This window comes from Canis lupus, chromosome 25 (genome assembly GCF_011100685.1).
Source record: "Canis lupus familiaris isolate Mischka breed German Shepherd chromosome 25, alternate assembly UU_Cfam_GSD_1.0, whole genome shotgun sequence".
NCBI lineage: Eukaryota > Metazoa > Chordata > Mammalia > Carnivora > Canidae > Canis > Canis lupus.
The window spans coordinates 49,811,920-49,827,860 of record NC_049246.1 but is presented as its reverse complement, the minus strand read 5'-3'; the positions used below and the strand labels follow the sequence as shown (position 1 = coordinate 49,827,860).

Genomic DNA, 15,941 nt, shown 5'->3' with positions numbered 1-15,941 from the left:
GCCTCTCGCCGGTCCTGGAAAGCTCGCTGGCGCGCAGCCGGGCCGGGGCCTGCAGCCTGGCTCCTGGCTCCCTGTCGCCCTTGACTCGTCCTCCTTCCCGGAGACCAGTTGGGAGCTCGGATGAGGGGAGGGAGCGGCAGGCCCGGCAGCGGCCATCTGACGGCTGCTCTTCCCACAACGTGTCCCACAACGTGTAATTAAGGTGGAAGCCTTGGCTCCCTCCCTGGGCCTGCCAACGTGGGCCTCCCTTTGTTTACTCGCCCGCGCCCGCGCCCCGATTTCTTCCCGTTAGGCGGGAGGTAGCTGGCGTCAGTGGGGTTTTCTGTCCCCAGAGCGGCTTCTGGCCGCCGAGGCGGGCGCCGTGGGGCCGGGACGCCCAGGCCTGGTGGGGTGGGAGCGCGTGCCCCGCTGGGGCATGGGTGTGCGGGTACGTGGGTGCACGGGTGCCCGTGAGCGGGGTCTCCTGGGCCGCACCCGAGCGCCAGGGGGCGGCAGCGGCAGCAAGAGGCGCCCGTGGGACCCCTGCCCTGGCCCTGCGACTGTCGGGCTGTCACCCACGAGCAGTGTGTCGCGGCCCAGAGGAGCCTGGGGGCCGTGTGCGTCCCTCGTCGGTCTCCTGGGGCGGAGGGAGGCCCCGGGAGGCCGAGGCCCTGAGGGCAGTCCTGAGTGAGCTGCTGGTCGAGGCCGGCGGGCCTGGGTGGCCGTGTCCGGAGCCGCCGGGGGTCCCCCTTGGAGTCGGGCTGAGCGCAGCCCCTGTCTCGCTCCCCTGTCCGCGGCCGCTGGTGCTGGACGCGCCTGGGCCTCTGCACCCTTCCTTCGGGGGTGATTGTAAATCAGCACGGGACCAGTGGCCTTGTTCTTCTTCCCCGGCTGTCGGCGGACCTAGTGTCGGTCCCTTGGCGGGTCGCTGTTGGCAGCTGTGGCTGCTGTGAGCAGCGCTGTCCCCGGGGTGCCCGGCCCGAGTGAGCTCCCTGCTGGGGTGCCCTGGGCCACCTGGGTGCTTGCCTCGATGGCATCACACGAGGAGGACACTTGTAACTGCCACCCAGCACCCCGGAAGCCCTGCTGTACCCCTCTTGGTCACTGCGTCCCCCGCCCCCCCGGGAGTCGCCTGCTGAGCTCCTGACACCTTGGATTAGTGTTTCCTGTTTTTAGACTTTATGTTAACGCGGTCATAAGGCGTTTACTCTGTGTGGCTTCTTTCACTCACCAGTGTGTTTGTGACATGTCCTGCGGTTGGGGCTTAGAACTGCTTGCTCATTTCTGTGGGTGTGTAATGTTCCCTTGTATGCACGTGCCACAGTGCGTGCGTTCCGTTGGGGATGCGTGCTGCGCGGTTTCCAGTTTGGGGCTCTTCTGGAATGTTCCTGCAGCATTCTCGGGTACAGCTGCTGGTCCCCAGAAACGTGTATTTCTTTTGATAAGATGCGTGCGTACGTGCTTGCACTCAGGCCCACCGGGGCCCGCCCTCCACGATGCTTGCTATTGTCGTTCTTTGTGCCACCGTGAGCACCGCTCCTGTGTGCACCAGACAGCTGGATGCCTTCTCCGGGGAAGCACCTGGTCGGGTCTTTTGCTCATTTTAAAAATTGGGTGGTCTTTATTGTTCTGACTGGTTTGTAGGGGTTATTTATATAAATGAGAAATGAGTTCTTTGCTAGTTATTTATTTATTTTTTTGCTATTTTCTCCCTTAATGATTTTTTTTTTTTTTGATGAACAGATGTTCTTAATTTTAGCATAGTGCATTTTTTTGATGTTTTTTTTCTATGCCTACTTGAAGGTCATGGAGATCCTCTGTATTATTTTCTAGAAGCTTCCTTGTTTTACCACTCACAAGTACACTTATGGTCCACCTGGAATAGGTTTTTAAAAAGAACATGACGTGAGATAGAAACTGAAGGTTACTTTTCCCATTTGGATTTTCATTTGGCCCAGAAGATTGATTTAAAAGATTCATCCTTTCTCCACTTCCCCACAGCACCACCTGGTCCTCAGTCAGGTATCTGGATACGCCCAGGTCTGTGTCTGGAGTTTGTTCTGGTCCGTTGGTCTGTTTGTCCATATGTGTGCTGGCCAGCATTGTCTTACTAACCGTAGCTTTGCAATTAGGCCTCGTGTCTGGTCATGTGGCTCTTCCAACTTCTGACCGGTTGGAAGCTTGTCTTGGTTCTTCTGAACCTTCTGCATTTCCTTATGACCTAAAATCAGCTTTTCAATGTCAGCAGAATACCTGCTGGGATCTCCTTTGGGATAATATTGATTGGCCTTAAGAGCAGTTTGTTTTGAATCTTCTAGTCCTTGAAGCTGATGTATCTTTTCATTTATTTGGGTCTTCTTTAATATCTTTGGTCCCATTTTGTAGTTTCCAGCATAGAGGTCTTTCGTTTCTTTTGTTAGATTTATTTCTACTTGTTTTTTTTTTTTTTTGATGCTGCTTTGTTTTTCAAATTTTGTTTGTGGATTTGTATTTAGAAATGTAATAAATTTTTGTAAGCCACCTGTCTGTAGACCACTTGCAAGCTTTGCTTTGTATTGAACTGGGTTATCTGAAGGTTCTTTTGGGCTTTTTAGGTCTACTGTCTATAGATACTGAATGTTTCATTCTTTGCTCATTTTTAAGCATTTTGTCTTTCTTTCGTGTCATTGCATTGTCTAGGGCCTTCAGGCAAATGTTAAATGGAATTGGTGATAGTGCACATGTCTGTCTTAAAAAATCAAGGGACAAGTTCTCAGCATTTCCTCACTTTGTACGAAATTTGCTGTAAGTTTGTGTAAATGGGCTTTCTCATATAATGCATTTCTCTTCTGTTCTCAGGATTGCTGAGTTTTTCTCAGAAGTAGGTGTTAAAATATCAGGTTGGACCATATTACGTTGCAGATATTTGACCTTTTTTTGCCTACAGAATGACATTTTGATCTGATTTAGGGCAATATATTAGACTTTTTTTTTTTTTTTTGCATCTATTAAGCACGTAATTTTTCTCCTTTCTTTGACTCTTGTAATGAATTTTCTGTTGATTTTTTGAATGCTAAGATTCACAGGTCTTAATAAATCCAACTTGATTTTAGTAATTACTCTTCTTATGTACTACTGGATTTGTCTTGCTTACATCTGGCGTACTTTCTTTCATCCAGATTTGTAAATAGATTGACCTGTGATTTTTCTTTTTCTTGAGGTAGCCTTGTCAGGTGTTGACATCCAGGTAGTGCTGCCACTTAAAGCGTGGGGAGCTTGTTCCTCTTTGCCTAATCCCAGGGTGGACAGCGTTTTCCTTTAAAGAGTCAGGTGGCAAATATTTTAGGCTTTGTGGACCATATATACGGCTTCTGTTGCATTTTTTTTCTTCTTTAAATTTTGTTTAGACAGCCATTTAATAACGTAAAAACCAGTCCTTCTTAGCAGATGGTACAAAATCAGGCCACAGATTGTATTTGCCTGCAGGCCATAGCTTGCTGACCGCTGTCGAATTGTCTTGAAGAGTTTATATAAGATTGATGTTACTTCTTTCTTAGATATTTGGAAGAATTTGATAGTTTCTCTGACCAGGAACCTGTTTTCTTTGTAAGTTGCACCCTCAGCAGTTGCAGGACTATTCAGATACTCTGTTTTTTCTTGTGTCAGTTTTTTTTTAAAAAAAGATTTTTATTTGTTTTAGAGAGAGAGAGAGAAAGAGTGTGTTGGTTGGGGGAGGGGCAGAGAGAGAAGAGCATATTAAGCAGATCCCCCTACTGAGCAGGGAGCTTGACATGGGGCTCAATCCCAGGACCCTGAGATCACAACCCCTCTTGTGTCAGTTTTAATGTGTTTGGTTTTTCCTTGGAATTTTTTTCATTCCATCTAAACTTTCAAATGTATTGATATAAAATTATTCAAATACCTTTGCATCATCTTTGCAACGTTTGTAGGACTTGAGGGGACATCTCCTTTTTCGTTCTTTATATTGTTTACTTGTTCTCTTTTTTTCTTCACTGCATTTGCTTAGGATGCTAATATTTTTCAGCTGCCGTGTTTAGTTTTCTTGATTACCTCTATTGGATTAAAAAACTCAATTTCTGCTCTTGCTATTGCTTCCTTTGATTCTTTGGATTTACTTTGCCTCTTTTTTTTTTTTTTTTTTTTTTTTTTAAGAAGTGAAATATTTAGGTCATTGAATTCTTTTTTTCAGACATTCTTCATTTGTACTACTTAGACCTAAAGCTATAATTTTAACCTATGTATGGCTTTAGTCTGATTGCACAAGTGTGTCATTTTTCATTGTAATTCATCTTAGAATAACATCTCATTTCCTTTTGGATTTCTTCTGTGACCCAGGGGTTATTTCAGAAAATATTTCTTCATTTCACCTGTTTGCGAATTTTGTTATTGATTTCTAGTTTAATTTCACTTTGGTTGCTGGATTTCCTGTATATAATTTCAGTTTTCAAAAGTTCCTTGAGTTCTGCTTTGCCACCATATGGTTGATTTTGTGCTCATTAACATACGTGGGCAGTGAGTGCGCCAGGTAAGACTTGTCCTCCCGGTGGCGTCGGCCGCGTCAAGCTCCCTGTTTCTGGGGTCGGCCCCCAGCTCCACTGGTGTGCGGCCTCCTTTTCCTGCTAGTGCCGGGAGTGGTACTTAAACCCCTGCTGTAATCACAGGTTAGTATTCTTCCTCCTGTTCTGTCCCTTGCTTTTAAATCTTTTGAAGCTATTTTAAGTCTGTTCAGATTTAGAATTTTACACTTTCTTGTTGGAATAACCAAATACAGTTTTTATGAAATGTCTGATTTCGGTGCCGGTGAGGGCCAGCCTGGTGCTCCTTCCTTTGATGTGCAAGCGCCCTAGCTGTGACCTCAGGTGTCCACAGGAACCCCTCCACCTGGCAGGCTCTGACCCCATCTCCTTCCCCGTGGTCTGTTCGTATGTCAGCACACGCCTCTGGGGGGATGTGGGCTCACATTGGCCCTCCCATCACTCTCTCCCTCTCACATCTTGGCCCCTCTGGTCCTCGCTGCCTCGGCATCTCTCTGACTGAAGCCGCCGTGGTGCTTGCCTGCATCCTGTATGTCAGCCAGGCCTCTTAGGCCTCGGCCGAGGGTTAGTGTGATAGCAGCTGGTCTGCTGTGCCAGGGCAGAGGTGAGGTTTACCTGTCCATGTCGGTAGCACGCTCCCAGTGTTGTGATCAGTGGTTTGTCTGCCCTAATCCATGTTCATTCTTACTTAAGTTTCCAGGTGAATGCGGGCTTGTATTGATCTTTATGTTGCAGTGAGATAACTACTGGGCATATTTTAAAGTGACTGAAATTTATCTGCAGCCTTGAGCTGCTCTTATAGCATTTTTATTTAGGTATTTTATGAGGTGATTTATGTCACACCTTATAAATGGTAAAATCTCCCAGATCTGAGTGCAGGGTGCACTTGTGGAGTACTTCCTGCCAGCCTGCCCTGCCTGGCTCCTCCCTACCTCGGTTTTACCAAGTTGTTTTTTTCCCCCAATATAAATGAAGAATTCATTCTGGATTTGGGTTGAGAAATAATCTGTAGGACTTTACTCTTCGTGCCTTTAATGTCACGACTATGCCAGCATCGGGTTTCCCTCTGGGCAGGGCAGAGCTCGAAGGTGCCACTTGGTCTCTCTTGGCCTTGTTTTCACCATGGGTTGAGCCAGCAGGCTGTATTAAATGATATCTTCGTTCCTTCCCCCTCTGAGATTCTGTGATCCTCACGTTCAAGTGGAAGCCAAGGCCAGAACGTTTGGAAGTAAGCCACAGGCCGGCACATTTTTATCCTTGGGGGTAGGAGTGTAAGACAGCGCCTCTTTTTTAAAGATTTTATTTTTGATGGGGTGGGGGGTGTACGCTTTGGAGGGGGATTTTTTCCACATTAAAATTTACCTTTTCTGTTTTGTAACTCATGCATTTCATATAATGTGATTAGGTTATAAACACCTTGTTTGGTCTGTTGCATTTAGAAGTACATTTTATTCATGAGTGCTAATTTAAATGATTTACAAATAAATAAAATTTTATTTACAAATTGAATTACAGATTGATTACTTTTAAGGAGGCCAGTTCCCCACCCCCACCCCCACGCCCCTGCAGGAGGTGAGGCCTTATGACCAGAAGACCATCTGAGCATTGCAGTAAGATAGTTTTCTGGAATCCGCGTCCTCCTTAGAGATAACAAAACAAACACAGTGTGAAGGCTGGCTGACTTGTAAACACGCGCCACTCCCCAGGGTTAATGGCGGTCTGTTTCCCCTTGGTGATGGAGAGTAGATGTTGGAGCCGGGGGAGGGGATGGTGGTCACGGAGGGTGGCACTCAGGCGCTCCTGCTTGGCTGCACCACTCCCTGTGGCCTTCTGCAGCTCCGGATGCTCGAGCTGGGCCCCGAGGCCTGTTTCCAGGCAGCCGGCAGCGCTCACCCGTAGTCCTCGTTCAGGCCTTTGAAACGAGGCAGGCCACACAGCTGTCACTTGCTGCAGGTGATCAGCCACAGTGTCTCCTCTCCGGACTCAGGGTGCCCTTTGGAGCATGGGCTGTGGACCCCCTTGTCGTGCTTGGGGTGTCTCCGTCCAGGCAACAGGAACCCCTAGAGCTGAGCTCCCACCTGTGGTCTGGGAGGTGCCACAGCCAGAGCCGGTCCCACCTCCCTCACTCCATTGTCAGTGTTCAGGTGGCGGGGGCAGCCCTCATGACATCATGACATGGGAGCTTCTCTGGAGTAGCTAGGAGTCAGTGGGTCGTTAGCCACAGTGGGGACAGTGCCCCCTGACCGCAGTGCTGCGGACGTGGAGACCCACAGCTGTGCGCATTCTCTCTGAGTGCGAGGGTGACACTCCAGCGAACCTTGGCATGGCAGGAGCTCCTGTTCCGTAGCTGCCACTGCCCCCCTCCGCCCCCCCCCCCCCCCCCCCCCCCCGCATCCTCCTAGATGGAAGGCATGCTGGGTGACAGGTGGGGATGCGAGATCAGGAAAACCTGCAGTCGGGCCACCCAGGGCCATTCACAGTGCCCTGTCTCTGTTTCTCCCCTGTGCTCTCCACATATCACCTCTGCAAGAGCACTGCCTGGCCCCAGCCCCTGCCCTGCAGGTGAGCAGAGACCCTCCCTCTGCGCTTGGTTTCCTTCTCTGGAAGACGAGGGCACGGGAGGCTTCATCTACGAAGGTTGTTGTGGGGATTGCACGAGGCAGGCGTGTCGCCCAGGGCCCGGTTGTGCCCAGGATGTCAGCCGCTGGCATCATCACAGGAGTCCAGACCCATCCAAAGCCTAGAACCGGTCCCAGAGTGTCTGGCAAGTTTCAGCATCATCAGCATCGTCAGACTCATGCCCTTTTTGACAGATACAAACACCTGTGTCCTTCCACTTTGAAATTTCAGAACGACTGTGACATCGTTTCTGACAGCAGAGTTGAGTGGGGCTGTTCATGCACATCAGCCACCCCTTCCCCACTGATAACCACCTGGGGATGGTCTCTACCTGCAGCAGCTGCCCCGGGGCCACAGGCGGCACAGACAGCCAGCGTGGGCAGGGGAGCCCTGGGCGTGGAAAGGTGTGCAGGACCAGGCGGGAGCTCCTCTGCCCTTTGGGTACGTAGCTGGCCCCGGGGCAGCCCTGCTGCACCGACCCGAGGGACCGGGCTCAGACCTGTGTGTTTTAACTTTTTGCTCTTTGGTGATTAGTGATTGTAAACTCTTAAGAGAGGGGTTTTAGCAACAGATGAGAGAGACTGGAGGCGCCCAGTCCTCCAGTAGGAAAACCTCCTCAGGGTCCACACAGCTGGCAGTGGTCCACTTTGACCGTGAGAATGAGGCCTTCCAGTGTGGCCTGGGCCCAGAGAGGGCAGGTGCACGCCCCTTCTGTTCAGCGAGGTTCAGGGTGTGGGGGGCAGGCCCTGCCGCAAGACTTCCTCTCCCCGGTCCTGGGGTCCCGGGGTCCTGGGGTTCCGGGGCCCCGGATTTCCCTGCCGGCCTGCTCTGCCTGCCCGACCCTGTGGCCCGGGTCCCGGGTGGGTGTGCTGCTGCTCCCTGGCGGCCTGGGCCTGGAGGAAGAGCTCAGCTTACACTCAGCCTTTCAGGCAGGGCAGTGGCCGCCAAGTGGTTTCTTAAAAAGAATTCCTCTTCCTCTGATTAATTCCTGGCATGTGGGTCGGGAGCTCTTGCGTCAGTGAGTCGTCACCAGCGCTCCGCCGGCTGCAGCAGACATAAACAGCGAGCCGGCCCGCGGCTCCTGACGCTGGCCCGGCGAGCTGCAGGCCCGGCGGCCCGAGATCAAGGCGCCCAGCGCCGGTGCAGGGGCCCCCACGTCCGAGGCGGGGGGCGGGCCCGGTGCACGGCCTGTTGGCGGCCCGGGGGACGGCGCCCGCAGGTGGCATTCATTTACCCACACGGCTGTGTCGCTTCCTCCTGTTACCTGCGTCGCTGAGCCGTGTGTTCTTGGTGGGGAATATTTGCCTTCTTGCAGCGGGTCTCTGTCACCTTTGGAAAGGTTATTTCCGAAGGTTATTTCAGCCTCTGGGAGCCCGGGGGGGGGTGTGCGGCCTGGCCCCGCTGTCTGGGCGCTCGGGCGGCACGGGACAGCGTCGGGGGGCTGCTGGGCAGTGTGCGGCCCCGGCCGTTTCTGTGGGAGCCTGTTCAGCTGAGGCAGCCTCCCCGGCTCTGCCAGGCTCATAGAAGAGGCCAGAAACGAGCGACTGCAGCCCCCACTGGCCTCAGTTTACTAGTTATGTGCTCTGGCCGAAACAGACATCCCTGCAGAAGGGTTTTCCCACGGGCGGTTTAGGCACTTGGCCGTGGTGCCGGGGCCCTGCTGCAGGTGACGAGGCCAACGTCGTGGCTTCCAGGGTGTCTTCAAGGGGCTCGCATTCCCAGTGGGCATGCAAGAGGACGGCCCCGGGAGGCCGCAGCGGGCTGCTGCTGAGGGGCGCATGGTGGACGGGGCCTGGGATGGACCTGCACTGACCTCCAGGAGGGGAGATGACGGCCATCGGGCCCTGGGGCGGTCGCTGCCAGGCCAGGCCCTAACTGGGCGGTGCACAGCTGTCTGGGGCTGCTCGCTAGCAGAAGCAGGACGGGTCAGGACCTGGGTGGGACTTGGCCGGTGGGTCTCCTGCAGGGCAGGGGGCACACTTCGGGGAGTTGTGTCCAGGGCCCGTAGAACGGCGGCCGTCGACCAAGTCCGTGTCCGGCCAGGGAGCTGAGCCGACTGTCTGATGTCAGGATCTTTGGTTTCTTCTTGTGTTTAGCCTGTGCACAGAAGCTGTGGTAAGGACCCTAATTTTAAGGAAGAATCATAAATGATAAGCAGATCCGGGGTGTTGATAATATTGACTTTTGTGTAAAATCGAGAAGAGCCTGCCCTATTCTGGTTGAGCAGCCAAGGGCCGAGCCTTGCTCCCTGAGCACCTGGGCCCGGGAGAGCAGACCAGAGAGCAGGTGTCCTGAACCCACTGCATATTCTACTGTGTGCAGGACGGCAGGGCCACACCTCTTCTCCGCTGTATCCCCTGGGCCCCTGGAAGGAGAGGATGCTCATGAGGCCCAAGCGTGCCTCACTTATGCCATTAGCTCATGTAAGTGGGACACGTGCTACTGCTGTTCCGGACGGGGACAATGAGGCTGAGCCATGTGCTTGAAGAAACGGGCGCCTGGGGAGGGCAGAGCTAGCGCTGGCCCTGCACGTCTGAGCGCAGGCTCCTGTGGCTTCCTTGGGGTTCTGCACATCACAGGTTCTGAAACATTTGTTCGGGAAGGCCGTTAGGTTAGTTAATCGTTACAGAGTGTGGTGTTTTCCAGAAACAGGTGCAGATCGCTAGGGACCCTCGGTGAGTGATGTGGTCGCCCCTGTCCTTTGTATCTGCGCTCGAACCCACAGGGCCTGTGAGGTGGAGTCTAGGGGTTGGCCTTGCGCTTCTCTTCAGGAACATGACCGGGGTGTGTCTTCTCTGTGATCGGCGCCAGCGTGTGGAGCGCTCACCTGCCCCACGTCGCCGTTGGGAGGGCGGGCCCCCAGGGGTTGTGCGGTGGCCCTGCAGGAGGGAGAGCCAGCAAGCTGCTGCTTCGCAGGGATGCTCCACGGAAAGGCCCAGGAGCTCCTGGGTAAGTCATCCAGGTCTCAAAAAACACTGTCATCTGTTGCTTTTTCTCAACCCTTTGTGCTTTTCATTTGTTACTTCTTGAAGATTATTCTGTATCCCTTAATAAAGGGTCCCTTATTCTCTTTTGATGCTTGGGTATCACTGTAGTCTGTTTACCAACAGATAGCCCAACTTCTTTGCTCACAATGCTTCTTTGTTGTTGTCGTGAGATATAAATAACATAAAACCGACCATTTTAGCTATTCTTCAAGTGGACGGTTCCGTGGCATTTAAGTACATTCACACTGTTGTGCAGCCACCAGCACCGTCCATCTCCCGAGCTTCCTTGTCTTCCCAGATGGAAACTCTGCGCCCGCTGAACACGGAGTCCCTACCCGCCCCCAGCCCCAGCCCCGAGAAACCTCAGCTTCCATCCCGTGTCTGTGAATTTGTCTTTTCCAGGGGCTCTCGCAGGTGGAGTCAGAGGATGTGTGCTTCGTCTCTGGCTTCGCTCATCTGGCACAGTGTTGTCAGGGTTTGTCCCCGATGTGGCACGCGTCGGAATGCCTCTCCTTCTTAAGGCTGGATCATATTCCGCCGCGTGGATGGACCGCGTTTTGCTTATCCATTCCCCCGGGGATGGACCTGTGGGTGGTTTGCACTTTTTGGCTCTTTTGACTCATGCCGCCGAGAACATGGACGTGCCGGCGTGGGTGTGGGGCCTCTGCTCTCAGATCTCGGGGTGTATATCTGGGATAGAATTGCAGGATGGTCATTCTAGGTTTAACTTTGGGAAAACCACTCCGTTGTTTTCCACGGCGACTGCACCATTCTACATTCTCCCCCAGCGGCACGGGAGGGCTTCATTTTCTCGCTACCTGCTTTAGCTTTTTCTCTTTTAAATTTTTTTTTTTTTTTAATTTATTTATTTATGATAGGCACACAGTGAGAGAGAGAGAGGCAGAGACACAGGCAGAGGGAGAAGCAGGCTCCATGCACCGGAAGCCCGATGTGGGATTTGATCCCGGGTCTCCAGGATCGCGCCCTGGGCCAAAGGCAGGCACCAAACCGCTGCGCCACCCAGGGATCTCTTTAACGCTCGCCCGCCCTTCCGATGACGCGTTGTGTATCTGATTGTGGTTTTGACCTTCGTTTTCCCTGATGTCCGATGAATCGAGTGTCTTTTCATGTGCCTGTTGGGCGTGTGCACAGCTTCTTTGAAGGAATGTCTGTTCAAGTCTTTTGTGCATTTTGCAATTGTTATTTTGTTGCTGAGTTGTGGGATATATTTGTACTCTGGAGATTTGCTTTGCAAATATTTCCTCCCATTCTGGGGGCTCTTTTCACTCTGCAATGCCTCTTCCTGAACACAACATTTTCCGTCTTGATGAGGTCCCCTTTGTCCGTTTCTCTCCTGTTGCTCGTGTGTTTTGGTATCACATCTGCGCATGTTTTGCCAAATCCAAGGTCACGAATTTCTCCCGTTTTATGATTTTAGTTCTTATATTTAGCTCATCAGTGTACCCTGAGTTAATATTTGCTTGCGGCGTGAGGGAGTGGAGGTCCGACTTCACACTTTGCCTGTGGATCCGGTGGTCCCAGCTCCACTGTTGAGGAGGACCTGGCTGGCTTTTAAAGTTCTGGAGGCTTTTTTGTTTTCCGTGGAAGCATGCTGAAGCTGCACCCAGGCCCGTGTCTGCTCAGATCTTTCACCCACGTTTACAGCCCCTCCCCGTCCAGCTCTGGTCCCTGCCGCCGTATCCACCCCCTCCCGGTGTTGCCCACCTCTGCAGGGCTGGAGATTTGAGGGGGGCCTCCATGGCTTGCTACGGAAGGCAGGCGGAGTTCAGCGCAGGCTCCCTGGTGATGCCGGCCTGTTGGCCATTGCCCCGCGTGCGGTGGCCTCTGCAGACCACTCTCTCCGCTTGCCTGCACGGGCCCTGATGGGTAGGGGTCTTCCCGGGGACCCAGGGCACGGTGGCCACTGTACAGTCACAGGTGAGCTACTGCCTGGGGGAGCGCTGCTGGCACGTCACAGACACCTGGGTTGGGCCCAGCACCTGCCAGGGCAAATCCCGAGGGCCTGTGGGCTGCACAGGGAACTTCACTATTACGGGATTTATTCATTTTATTTAAATATCGCTGTTCTCGTACTTAAGTAAGACCCAGGCTGCTATTGTGCTAGCAGCTTCTCTGTCTCTGGAGCACAGGGTGTGGGCCCGCAGCGCTGAGTGGTGGGGAGGTGCTTTTCTGGCGGGACGCCTCCGGCCAGGTCTCTCGGCCTCTCGTGGCCCGGGGCGGGAGGGTGTCCACGCCAGGATCGGCCCAGGGCTTTGTGTTTGCTCAGATACCCTGTTGCCTGTGGTTGTGTTACGGCTCTTCTGTGCTTCCCCGTAGCTGCCAGTGTCGCACCTTCATCCACGCTGATGCTTAGCACTTCAGAAGTCACAGCGGCCTTTGTCACGGCTTCGAAGCTGCCCGCGCGGTGTGCGTGTCCTCCTCCAGACGCGCTTCTTGTAGCTTACGTGACAGGGAAGCTACGGAGCCTGTATTTCATGTTGAAAAGTGCACTATTTCTCGGAAGTTGAACGTTTCAGTAGCTTTGTAGAAACCGAGAGCTTGGTGATCCTTGTGCTCGCGCGGGAGGCGGGCACCTCTCGGCCGCCGAGGCCCGTGGGTGTGGGGCCCGCCGTCCCCACGCGGCGTGCCTGTGGCTGCGGTCCGGGCTCGGGGCGGGCGGGGGGACCCGACACAGAGGTGACACAGCCCCCGGACGCGGCTCTTCACGGAGCGGGCTCGCGTAGGGTGGCCAGCTTCACTGACTGTGTTCCTGAGAGCAGTTTATTTAATCAACAGGAAGATACTTTCCTCTCCCTGGTTTTAAAAGCTCAGGTCGTCGTCTCAAATTCGCACAGTCGTGAAGGACTTGGGAAAGGAAAGAAAACACCCTCGTGTCCGCAGCAGCTCACAGGCGGCTGAGGGACGCGTTGTGGGGAGACTCACACGTTCCGCCTCGCACGGATTCTGGGCATCGGCGCGCACACGTGTGTCTGCACCTGTCGTGTGCCCCGTAGAACCAGGGGTGCTCGTGGTCGCCGCGTGCTCCTTCTGCCCCTAAAGGTCCTCTTCTGGTGGGACTTCAGGGTTTTATTCTCTAGTAAATGACACTTCCGCGGGACATTCTTAGATCTATGTCTTTGAATTTGGGGCTGCTTGCTTTTATTCTCGTTTTCTCAGGCAAACGGCCTAGAAATAGCATTGCTGGGATGGGGTGGCGCACGCAGGGGGGCACGTGGCACCAGGCTGGCCCTCAGCTGGTGGAGCCGTGCAGCCATGGCCGGTTGTGAGGACGCCGCTCTGATGCCCAGCGGCAGCCGGTCTGCAGGGCGCCTTCACTGGCGGACGGGAGGCGAGGCCCGCAGCGACAGCTCCCGGCCCCGGCCGTCCTGCGTGCTCGGAGACTGGCCTGGTGCCTAGTGGCCGTGCAGCAGGGCAGACGGAAATTCCACAAATGTCCCAGAGCTTCCCTGTGCCACTGTCCCACCTCACTCACGGCGTCGAGGGGCGCTGATTGAGCCTGTCCCCTGTGCCAGGCTGCTCTAAGCGCCGGGATCTCCAGTGTCCCTCGGTGCTCCTGGGGCATCACGCAGTAGACAAGTAAATTACTATATAATAGTAAAAATGGCTAACATTGGGTGAGCCTATGATGTAACTGGCACTTTTTCTAAGTGCTTTCTACGTATTTGCAGATTTAATTCTTGCAAGAGCCTAGAAGTAGGTTTATGATCCCGCGGGCATCCCCATGTAGAGATGAGAAAGCAGAGGCCTAGAGGAAGGAGGTCACTTGCTCAGGGGGTCCTGGTAGGCACTTCGTGCTCCCCTGCCTCAGAACTTAGCACATCCAGGGTGGTTTCAGGTGACGCTGGTCCCAGTGAGCAGGGTGGGGCCCAGAGGGTGTACTGGGGAAGTGCATGACCCGTCCAGCAGTGTGGTTGATTCTGGGTTTGAGGATGGCTTTGAGGGATTTTGCTCAGGGTAGTGACACCTAAGTGTTCATGATCAGGCTCTTGGGTGCCCGCCTCCAGGATTCCAGGTGAGAGGCAGATGGGTTGGGCTGGGGGTGGGGCTGGCGGGCTGCAGGTGGACAGGAGAGGGGCATGTGTCCTGAGCGGCTGCGAGCTGGGCCCGTGGGGCCTGGAGGCGGTGGGGGCTTCTTCCCACAGATGGCAGAGAGGCTGGGGGGCGCGTCCTGCAGCAGGACCCAGAGCTGGGCTCTGCCACAGACCGTGTGCAGTGACTTGAGTGAAGAACTGTGAAAAAGGAGATCTGCTGGCTCTTGACCCAGTACCCGCGTGGGTGGTAGTGGGTGCAAAACCCCATTTCCTCGTAAGCAGATTCTTCTACTTTAGCAAGTGTGAGCTGCTTTTAGCCTCATTCCGAGACTCCTAGTGTTTCCTTTCAGAGTGTGTGTTCTGCTTCACTGGGCTTTTCCCCTGATGCCTGGTGCTGGGGTGTGGCTGCGAGGCCCCGGCACCCCCACGGCCCCCGTGGTCTGCGAGGTCAAGGCTGTACTGATGAAAGTATGAGACGTGGCTGACATTTCTCCCGGTGGGTGGGCGTGCCATGGGCAAAGCTGCTGGTGCCCCGGCAGGCGTGGGGCCCCTGCTCGTGAGGTTCGTCACTGCCCGGCGTGGGCACAGAGGGAGCGGTTTCACTTAGGATGTTCTTGGTGAGGCAGGACAGTCGTCACTTTTAGGGAGCACGTAGGCCTCTGCCCGGGAGGTGCTGGTCTGTTTGGTGCCCTGCGTGACGAGGCAGGCCCTTGTGCCACCGGCTGGTGTGGCGGCGCCCCCGGGAGAGCTGTGTGGTGGCCGGGTGGCCCGCCGAACGGGCCCTTCTTCCGTGGGACACCATCTGTACTTGGGAGGATAACTGATGGGTAAACTGTGGGTGTTCAGGCTTGGCCACCTGCCAGATAATTTCTTAAAAATGAAGCTCGGCTGTCACTTTAAGGAAAACAGCTGACAGTGTGTGTTGCCAGCGATGACATTTCAGCTCGCAAGTGGGAACAGGGATTTGGGAGCCATGCACCCCCCTTCCACCCATAGCGTCTAATGGCACGCGTCAGCCTCCAGGAGAGCTCGCTGCTTTCCACGCCACCAGGTCCCGATGTCGTGGGCCCGGGCGGGGTCAGGAACCCTCGCAGGGTGGCCCCTGATGCAGCCAGGTGCACGGAGCTCGCTGGGGTGGGGGTCACGGCCACACTCCCACGTGCCGCCAAACCAGGAAGCCTGCAGGCCCCGCCGGCTGGGACTGCGCCCGCCCTCCAGCCCCGACTCTGTGAAGTGGGCTGCCTTTGTCCCTTCCACCCTGAACCCCGCCCCCCCATCCCAACAGACGATGCTCCAAGCCCATGTGACAGTCCCGCTGACTTCCCCCAAGCCAGATCCCACAGAGACTTGCAAACCATGCCACTCTGCTCACTACTTGTTTTGTGTTTTGGAAAAGACACCTATTTTTTTCATAAAAATATATAATTTCCATTAACATTCAGTGACATGGTCATTTTCAAATGAATTAAATGAACGTTGAAAAAAAATCTCGGTTTTAACTTGTAATGTGGCAAATATCGATATGTATAGCCACATAAAAGCCCTTTGGGTGCTCATAGTTTTAAAGAGGATGGAGGGGCTCTGAGCCTAAAAACTATGAGAACTGCTGTTCTAAGCCAGCTGGTGTTGATCGGCTTATATTTTTTAAAAGCACTTAAAATTACTTTGTCCTTGGTGTTCTGACCCTGAGGCCTGAGGAGGCGAGGAGGAGCAGTGTGCTGGCAAGGGCAAGTGTTGCTCCTGTGTGGGTGTGTATGGGGGGGTGTGCA

At 54.0% G+C, this 15,941-nt stretch overlaps 1 protein-coding gene across 3 annotated transcripts in view; it reads left to right on the top strand.

Moving 5' to 3' along the window:
• The window catches only part of HDAC4 (histone deacetylase 4), a 272,461-nt gene that overhangs the window by 42,054 nt on the left and 214,466 nt on the right, over window positions 1–15,941 (top strand). The window lies entirely within an intron of this gene.